The sequence below is a fragment of the Triticum dicoccoides genome, chromosome 5A, assembly GCF_002162155.2.
Source record: "Triticum dicoccoides isolate Atlit2015 ecotype Zavitan chromosome 5A, WEW_v2.0, whole genome shotgun sequence".
Lineage (NCBI taxonomy): Eukaryota > Viridiplantae > Streptophyta > Magnoliopsida > Poales > Poaceae > Triticum > Triticum dicoccoides.
Window position 1 is genome coordinate 140,034,437 of NC_041388.1, and position 10,167 is coordinate 140,044,603.

Consider the following 10,167-nt stretch of genomic DNA (forward strand, 5'->3'; position numbering starts at 1 on the left):
GTCACCCACTGGGTGTGTCGATTTAAACTCCGTGTTAGCGGGGGCACGCTGAGTGCACCCGCTGGGTGTAGTCCCCAAGGCTAAGGTCGACTGCTGGCAGTCGGCCTTAGGCTTTATAATTTCAGTCTTTCCGTCATTTGACTATGGCGAATGTATTTCGCAAACCGGTGGGGGCACGCTGAGTGCACCCACTGGGTGTAGTCCCCAAGGCTAAGGTCGACTGCTGGCAGTCGGCCTTAGGCTTTATAATTTCAGTCTCTCCGTCATTCGACTATGGCGAATGTATTTCGCAAACCGGTGGGGGCACGCTGAGTGCACCCACTGGGTGTAGTCCCCAAGGCTAAGGTCGACTGCTGGCAGTCGGCCTTAGGCTTTATAATTTCAGTCTCTACGTCATTCTTCTACGGCGAATTGATTTCGCAAACCGGTGGGGGCACGCTGAGTGCACCCACTGGGTGTAGTCCCCGAGACTGTGGTCGACTGCTTGCAGTCGGTTACAGTCTTTAAAGAATTCATCTTGTTTTTTTTTTTGAGGTCGGCTGGTCGACTCTGTCTCCAAGGCTAAGGTCGACTGCTGGCAGTCGGCCTTAGGCTTTATAAGTTCAGTCTTTCGCAATAGACTGGTGGTAGGATTAGTGGGGGCATGCTGAGTGCACCCACTGGGTGTAGTCCCCAAGACTACGGTCGAATGCTTGAATTCGGCTGTAGTCTTAGAAACGCGTGATTTTTCCTTTTCCACTCGGAAGTGAATTATCTTTGACATTTAGTCGATTGGTTCTTCGCAGAACTCTTGTGACCTTGCGGCTCGCTACACTGAACTGGAAAACAAGCACATTCAGCTCGAGCTGAATTTGAAGCTGGTTCAGGAGAATCTGACGAAGGCGAAGGAGGAGACCGAAGGTATGTTTGGTGAGATTTCGACGACGGCTTTTTCCCTTCATTTGTTTCAAAATCTGATCTTGCTGTGACTTGCAGGTAAGGTGAGGGAGGCCCAAAGGAAAAAAGACCTTGAACTAGCTGAGAGGATCAAGCTTGCCGACGAGAAGTTAGCTTCAGTTACCAAGCTTGAACAAGAAAATACCAATCTGAAAGCTACTCTTGAGAAGAAAAATGATCTGGAGGCCTTCCTGAGTGGTCTTGCCAAGAAGCTGTTTCTTATGCTTGAAGGTAAACCTTCAACAATCACTTTCAACTGCGGCTTTTTCATTCGACCATTGTTTTGACTCCGTGATCGTCCTTGCAGAATTTTGTCAAAACTTTGAAGAAGAGACTAGCCGACTGGAACCAAACCTTGACCCCGTCAATTCTCCAGTGAACGACGAAGTTGCCATGAATGTTTTCCGACTGGAGTCCCGTGTTGCAGCTGTCGTGGACTATCTTGCAAGGCTGAAGGTCGCCACATCTCGCATCGACTCAACGCTCTGGCCCGGGGAGACACTCCAGAACGACCTCGAGTCGCTGATGGCTCGTTTGAACGCTGTCCCTGGTCGAGTGCAGGAGTGGAAAAAGTCCTTGGCTCGGTGCGGTGCAGATGTTGCTCTGTGTCTGGCCCGAGTCCACTGCAAAGATGCGCGAGAAGACAAGCTGGCTGCCCTCCGAGTGGCCAACACTAAGAAACACGACTTCAGGTCCTTTATGGAAACTTTCCTTGCTGCTGCTACTCGGATCGCAGATGGAATTGATCTCGATGAGTTTGTTGCACCTTCCAGCCCTCCACAGGAGGGGTAAAAAACTTCTTCTAAGCTCGACGCTTTAAATTTGCCTCGGTATGCCGAGTGGAGTTGTAACCGATAAACCTTAATAGGCTTAGTGCCTGAGCACTTTCGGTTCCTTTAGGTATCGATCTGAACTCGAATTTGGTGTTTGAATATGATTGCTTTCGGCTCGAAATGTCTTTTGCAGGTTCAAAGCAAGATGCTCACTGCAGTCGACTTATTCCTTAATCCACCGGCGACGAAGGTGAGAGCACCGAGACGGATCTCTCGACCCTCGACCAAAACTCCAGCAGCCACCATGATGAAAGTACTCGGAAGAATCGCAACTTCTCCACAAAATCGCTAAAACACCTGCCCCACGGTGGGCGCCAACTGTCGTGGATCTAAGTCTGACAGTAGAGTGGGGGGTAGGTATGGAGAGGCAAGGTCCTAGCTATGGAGAGGTTGTAAACACAAGAGATGTACGAGTTCAGGCCCTTCTAGGAGGAAGTAAAAGCCCTACGTCTCGGAGCCCGGAGGCGGTCGAGTGGATTACGTGTATATGAGTTACAGAGTGCCGAACCCTTCTACCTGTGGAGGGGGGTGGCTTATATAGAGTGCGCCAGGACCCCAGCCAGCCCACGTAGGAGAGGGTTTAAGGTGCGTTAAGTCCGAGGCGTTACTGGTAACGCCCCACATAAAGTGTCTTTACTGTCATAAAGTCTACTTAATTACAGACCGTTGCAGTGCAGAGTGCCTCTTGACCTTCTGGTGGTCGAGTGAGTCTTCGTGGTCGAGTCCTTCAAGTCAGTCGAGTGAGTCCCTCGTAGGTCGACTGGAAGGTGATCTCTTCTAAGGATGTCCCTGGGCAGGGTACTTAGATCAGGTCTGTGACCCTACCCTAGGTACATGACTCCATCAGTATCTCCATCAAGATCACCGCCACTCATCATCGACACAGACGGTAACCTCCATATCATCTTGGTATTGTGATATCCCTCCATTGTATATTCCCTTGCCATTGCATTGATAACCACTAGGCCATTTTGCGTCACTTGCCTATCGAGACTAGGCATTTGAGTATTGCCGGCAATGTTACTTCTGCACATTAGTGGTCTACACCTTCCATTGCATACATACCATACCATAGGTATCATCTTGGTATCATATCATCTCATGTGCCTCAAGTTTGTTCCCGCATATACACAATTACTATCTTGGTTTGTGCATTTCGCAAAGTGGCCACACAAAACAAAAGAATAAGCTTTTAAGCAAAAGAGTGAACAAAGAGCTCGTAAGCAATAGCCATAGCATCATACCACATTGCATATAAGATCATCTTGGATCACCTTGTGAGAAACACCGGGAACCATACATACATAGCATACTTGGGATAGAAAGTTATCCATTTTGCATCTTATAGGTTGTGCACAAGTGGTGTATCCGCCTATTGAGCAATCATGCTAGCATCTCTCTTGAGTTGTGCAACACGAGCGTTTTCCATGGATTCCACATTTTGTGCTCATCCTTGGTTGCATGACCCCATTTATCTATCCGTGTGTGTGTTTCCGTGTGCCACATATTGTTATTGGTCTACTTGTTTCACTTGCGAATTTGTGAATCTCTTTCAACATTATTGACTCTTGCTAACATTTTGCATTAAATTTTTGTGCCACTATCCTCACCGAGCTCCACCATAAGCCTTATTTGTGTAGGTGTGAGAAACCGACAAGAATTGGTACCAATTGTGCTATTTCCTTGTCCACATTGGAGTGATCATTGATCCACTTTCAACTTTGGTCAAGGTACATTTGGTATTCGTTCTTCTCTTTTTGCCACTCACATTTTTCTCTTGGAGTGATGGATAGGCAAGGCATTTCATCTCCGGTCTTCCACAACAATGACGACGTGAACACCTACATCACCAAAGCGTCAATTTTCGATCTACAAGGACAAATGCAAGGCGCACAATCAAGATTGCGAGAGCGCATCGAGAACCTCTCCATCGACATTCATCACTCTGAAGCAAGGAAAAGGGACTACATCGACAACAAGCTTTCCGCACAAAAGGAGGAGCAAGATGCAAGGATGGAGGAGATTCGGACCTTGTTGATCAACCGTTCTTCCCCTTCATCATCCTCAAGGCGGCGACGTTCAAGTCACAAGTCTTCGGAGCGCAAAAATGATGCAAGCGCAAGTCGTCCACATCCACATCTCCATGGCGACCACCATCACGTTCTTGATCCACCTCATCATGAAGGGCAAGTCACCTCCAAGCAACATGTGCACGACGACGACGAACAACATCTACCACGAGCTCAAGTGCGACAACGCCAACATCATCATGACGATGCTCACCAAGCGCAAATGCACAAGCCCAACAAGCCCTACTTCACGCCAAGTCCAAACTTCATGACCACAAGAGAAGACCGCGAGACAAGCACCACCAAGACTGAGCTACGGCTACACCAACCACTTCGGCATCTTCGCCAAGTGCTATTAAGGCATATTCGCCTTTGGACGGACGGCATCTTCGCCTACTTCCCGTGAGTTCGCCTACATTGACATCATCAAGTACAAGGCGACCACCTACAAGTGAGGGCGACACTTTCATCTTTGAAAGCACCTCAAGGAAGATGGTCGGGCATGGGAAATTCCCTTCGGTCATGGAAACGAGCTATGAGGTGCCACATCATATGGGCCTTCTACAACAAGACGGCGACAAGACGGTCGAGTTTGGGCCATCCCCTTCGACCACGGCGACGAGCACGAACCTCTTCAACAACATGAAGATAACGCCCATATTGGACTCATACTCCGAGTCAAGCTACGAGACCGCACATGAGACCTTATCTTTGGTCTTAGAGGAGAGTGATGATGTGCCATCTTCGGCTTTCATCCATGGCTAAGACTACGACATGATTGAGCATGGAGACATTTGCACCTACATCTCTCCGACACCCACATATGACGAGATGCCCCAATTTCCATGTGAGGAGATCCACCACCACATGAGTGACATGAGTGACTCCATCATACGTGACATTGAGATCATTTCCTATGAGAGGATGAGTGTGACCACCACTAGCCCCACACTTGATAGCATGCCACACATCCTATGTGAGGTTGAGAGCCATTTGAGTGACTCCACCAACCATATGAGTGAGAGCATCCAAGAGGGAGTGAGCCACAACACTTAGTGAGTGAGCTAGTTGACATGGCATGTGAGGCCACTATGATTTATAACGACCTAACCTCTACTCCGATTGTGTTTTCCTCTTTGGTGCTAGGTCTCCTACATGACGAGGTGCCTACCCTCGACGAGTCCATACCTCCAATGGAGACAACGATGGCCATGGTGGACGACAATGCACCCCCCACATGGTTCCACCAAGATGAAAGATGAAGATGACCACAACTCGGTCTTCGACACCTCACCTACAACACATGAGCGATGCTCCAAAGGTAACATAGGTGATGGTGCTTCTCTTGTCCCACTAGTGGACTATTTTACGAATGATTGCTTGCATGATGTTGACACACCTATTTCCATGCTTCATGCTAGTGCGACTCCCTCATGTCATGACTTACCTATTTATGATGAATATGATGACGAGCATGTCGAGTTGCCTAGTTGTGATGTTATGCTACATAGGATATCATGTGAAAATTCTATTGTCACATCATGTTTGAGAATCCTTTAAACTTGTCATATGCTATGAGTGAGATCTCCCATATCACATCATTTCAATCTCAACATAGTAGCTATGCATGCCCCATTCAAATAAATCCCATTTGCATTTATGGCATAGATGACGAGATGATGGTCATTGTCTTTTGTTTTTCATGTGATGACATTGCCATGCTTCCTTTACATGATTTGCGCAATTCATCTACTATGCCATGCCATGATCACAACGTTCCAACTATGCATTGTTTTGAATGTTGTCAATATTCTCCATGTGATGTTTCCACTAATGATCATGAGGAGACCCCCATAGTTTCCTCATACATATTAGGAGATTTTGATGCATTCCATACTTTGCATGATTCTCATAATTGCTTGCACCATATGCATTCTATGAATAACAATGCTCTACACATTTCTTGTGATGCATTACACAATTTGAGTCTCCATTATGTTATACATAATAACAAACCTCTCATGATGGATGACATGTTTCTATATCACGCATCTCATTTATTTGAGCATTGGATATTTTGTGCTAACCAACACAAGCACGTGTGCATCCTGATGGATGATGTGTACATATACCATGCACACACAATTTTCCCTTTGTCGTTGTTTTGTGTAGGTACTCACGTATACTCGTCTACCTCTCAATCCCAAGAGTTGATGAAACGAGCTCTTGAGAGCAAAGATGACTTGGGATCCCGTGAACTATCCTTCCCACCGCTCTCTTCGCGCAACGACTACATGCATCTCTCTCACTTGGCTCTCACATGGCTATTGGCTATATACCGCTTGTCGCTTCATGCTCATTTTACCATGTTCACTTTGCATGCTATGCTTGCTTCTATGCCTTTGCCATGCAATTGTGACCCTTGCTTGCATCTACCCATGATTCACCATTATGCTACTCCTATGTGTATTTGCATGCTTGGTGGAGATCCTTGTTGCTATTGCCATGTTTATCATGTGCCTCATGCTATTGTTGCTTGTTGTGTTGGGAGAGTCATGATGTCCCATTACTATTCACATATGGCCTCTCATCAATACATTGATGATATTTTGCTCATATCTCGCCTTCATGCTTGTGATATGTCTCGTGCATTATTCATGCCCACTATTTGCACACATGACATGCTTGCCATGATTCCTTCTAGTACGTTGCATCTTCGTACTACTAGCTTGCTTGAATTGATCACTAAGATTGCTTGCTTTGTCGCATCACCCATGTTCCATTCTTACCCGCTTTCTTGGGTTGATGACATATATATTCATGCCTCTCACATGATACATCTTGTTCATTGTCGCTTGCCTCCAATTGTTGCATCTATGCTTATTGATCTTGGAGACTTGGACATATTACTTGTGATGCATGCTTGTTTGATTGAACCTATTGTATTTGGTTGTTCTCGCATCATATGCCTCCATACTGCTCCCTTGTCCTTTCTTATGATGAGCATGATGAATCCACTTGTTGGGTATTTTACCACACGAATGATAGGTTTTGCATCTCCGCTAACATCATTTGTTTTTTTCAAGTGTTTGTCATGTTCTTTCATTTTAAAGGATTCACAAGGTGATACTGTCATGAGACAATTTGGTCATGTGAAGGCATACACGATGTGCAACACCAACATTTGCGAGAATCTCCTAAAGGTGAACTCCTTCCCTTTGAGCCATCCTCAAATATGCATATTGGATGGGTCACTCTTTCATTGTTGTTTCCTTCTTGTTGTCTACATGGTACATCTCGCGAACGGAGGAGCGACATTGAAGATTGGCTCTATGGACCTTCACATTGAGGAGCGCTCGGACTTATTGGAAGCACCTTCGAACTTCCACGCATGCCACGACATCGAGCATTGGTACACCAAGACCTCCATATTTGTTGATTGTGCTCACACATGTCATGCTCATTGGACATCTCACACTCATGACAAATTTGCATCTTATGCATGGATTGACTCATATTATGATTGCCTTGTTGCATCTTGTATTCCCATGTCATCCATGATATATGAGCTCGTGCATTTTCTTAGCAAATTTGTTGTGATCTTTCTTGATGGCATATTCATACATCATGATCATATTGCCCATCATCAATTGCATGATCACATACTCATTTTGAGCACCCATTACCATGTTCATGTTTTTGATAAACCATCCCATTATGACATCATTTTTCACCGTGGTTGCATTGATCATATTCACAATACATTTGTATGCATAATGAATGCTTTTGCTCCCATGAATGCTTTGCATATCATTCTATATCATCTTCATAAGCTTCATGCGCTTTGTCATGAACAATCTTGCCGAACAGACTCATTCTTCTATGATGGACACTTTGTGTGCGCTAACCATTGTATTTCCAAGTGTACTTTGTGTTTGCTCATTTTGTATGTACCACATACCGGAGACACCTTGGAGTACTTGGATTGCGCCATGCCTTCAACTCCATCCAACTACAAGTACGCCCACGACAACCGTTTCCATGGTGATGAGGATCACGATTCGAGGTCGGATCTTTCCCAAGGGGGGGGGGGAGATGATGCAGAGCATCCCACATTCATCCCCATGTACACTCTGACTACTCTCCAAGCCCCAAGTGAACATAAGACGAGACCTCAAGTATACGCCATTGGACACAAGGTGAACTCGCTCCTCTCTGAATCATCACCTTCCACATGTGAGACATGGCTACTACCTCAAACATGTGTGCTATGCATGACCAGGAACCAAGAGGAAGCCCATGGACAAGAAGGCGAAGACACCAAGCATGAGGAACAAGAAGAAGAGATGCAGAAGAAGCTCCAGCCACCGGACGACTGGTCGGGACCGAACGTCCGACGCCTGAAGACCCACCGGACGACCGGCCCGGACCGGACGACCGGCGATCCCGCACCCGAGCCAAACGAGCGGACGAACGGCGACCGAACGACCGGCCACCTCCGGAGATCCGGCACTCCAGCGTTCGAGCCAGATCAAGCGGACGTCCGACGTCTACTGGAGGGCCGGCCGCCCATGAGCCACCGGACGACCGGTCTTCAGCGGACGTCCGGTACCTGTCTGCGCATAGTGTTCGGGCCCGAGGCCCATGTATCCCTCTCCCACTTACCCCTTCGTGGACCTAGACTATATATACTCCTCCACCTCCTCCTAGTGAGGGTTAGCGTTGTGTTAGCTCATTTGTGAGATAGAGCTTCGCTCATCCATATCGTATCTACTCCTTGAGAGAGACCGCGACCCCTCTTTGGAGAAGTTCCACCTTGGATTCAAGACCCCTTTACGGGAAGATCCCCTTGTGGATTCAAGACCTCCTCACGAAGAAGACCGGTTACCATTTGTATCATCCTTGTTGACTTTGGATCTTGTATCTCCTCTCGTGTTTTGAGGATCTAGCACATGTGTGACTTAATCTTGTTGGTTTGAGTGATTCTCTCGTGTTTCCCCTTGTGTTTCCCCTTGTGATTTCCCTCGTGTTCTTCGTGTTCTTCGCGGGATCCGCTCCTTTCGTGAAAGACCGGTCGTATAGGGTTCCACCCTACATCAGTAATATTTATTTTAACCCCCCGGGCCAGTGCTCCTCTGAGTATTGGTCCGAACCGGGCAACCTGCGGGGCCACCTCAGGGAAACTTGAGGGTTGGTTTTATTCGTAGCTTGACCTATCCGGTGTGCCCTAAGAACGAGATATGTGCAGCTCCTATCGGGATTTGTCGGCACAATCGGGCGGCTTTGCTGGTCTTGTTTTACCATTGTCGAAATATCTTGTAACCGGGATTCCGAGACTGATCCGGTCTTTTCGGGAGAAGGAATATCCTTCGTTGATCATGAGAGCTTGTGATGGGCTAAGTTGGGACACCCCTGCAGAGTATAAACTTTCAGGAGCCGTGCCCGTGGTTATGTGGCAGATGAGACTTTGTTAATATCCGGTTGTAGAGAACTTGACACTTGACTTAATTAAAATGAATCAACCGTGTGCGTAGCTGTGATGGTCTCTTTTCGGCGGAGTCTGGGAAGTGAACACGGTTTGGGTTATGTTTGACCGTAAGTAGTTTCAGGATCACTTCTTGATCACTTCTAGCTTCACGACCGTTGCGTAGCTTCTCATCTTACTCTTACTTGCGTATGTTAGCCACCATATTTGCTTAGTGCTTGCTGCAGCTCCATCTCATTACCTTATCCAACCCATAAGCTTAAATAGTCTTGATCTCGTGGGTGTGAGATTGCTGAGTCCTCGTGACTCACGGATACTTCCAAACAGTTGCAGGTGTCGATGATTCCAGTGCAGGTGATGCTACCGAACTCAAGTGGGAGTTCGACGAGGACCTTGGTCGTTACTATGTTTCGTTTCCCGATGATCAGTAGTGAAGCCCAGTTGGGACGATCGGGGATCTAACATTTGGGGTTTATCTTCCTTTTATTCGGATTTGACCGTAGTCGGTCTATGAGTGTATTTTGGATGATGTATGAATTATTTATGTATTGTGTGACGTGACGAGTGTAAGCCAACTCTATTTATCCCTGTCTTATTCAATACATGGGATGTTTGTGAAGATGACCCTTCTTGCGACAAAACCACTATGCGGTTATGTCTCTAAGTCGTGCCTCGACACGTGGGAGCTATAGCAGCATCGTGGGCATTACAAAGACCCTAGGGAGAAGAGGGCCTTCCTTCGGTGGGCAGCGCCAGACGAGTGATGGGCCAGCGGCGGCGGCGGTAGAAGCAGCCCTAGCTGGGTAGACAAGAGGAGGAAGAGGAGGCGATGGCTGCGGCTGGC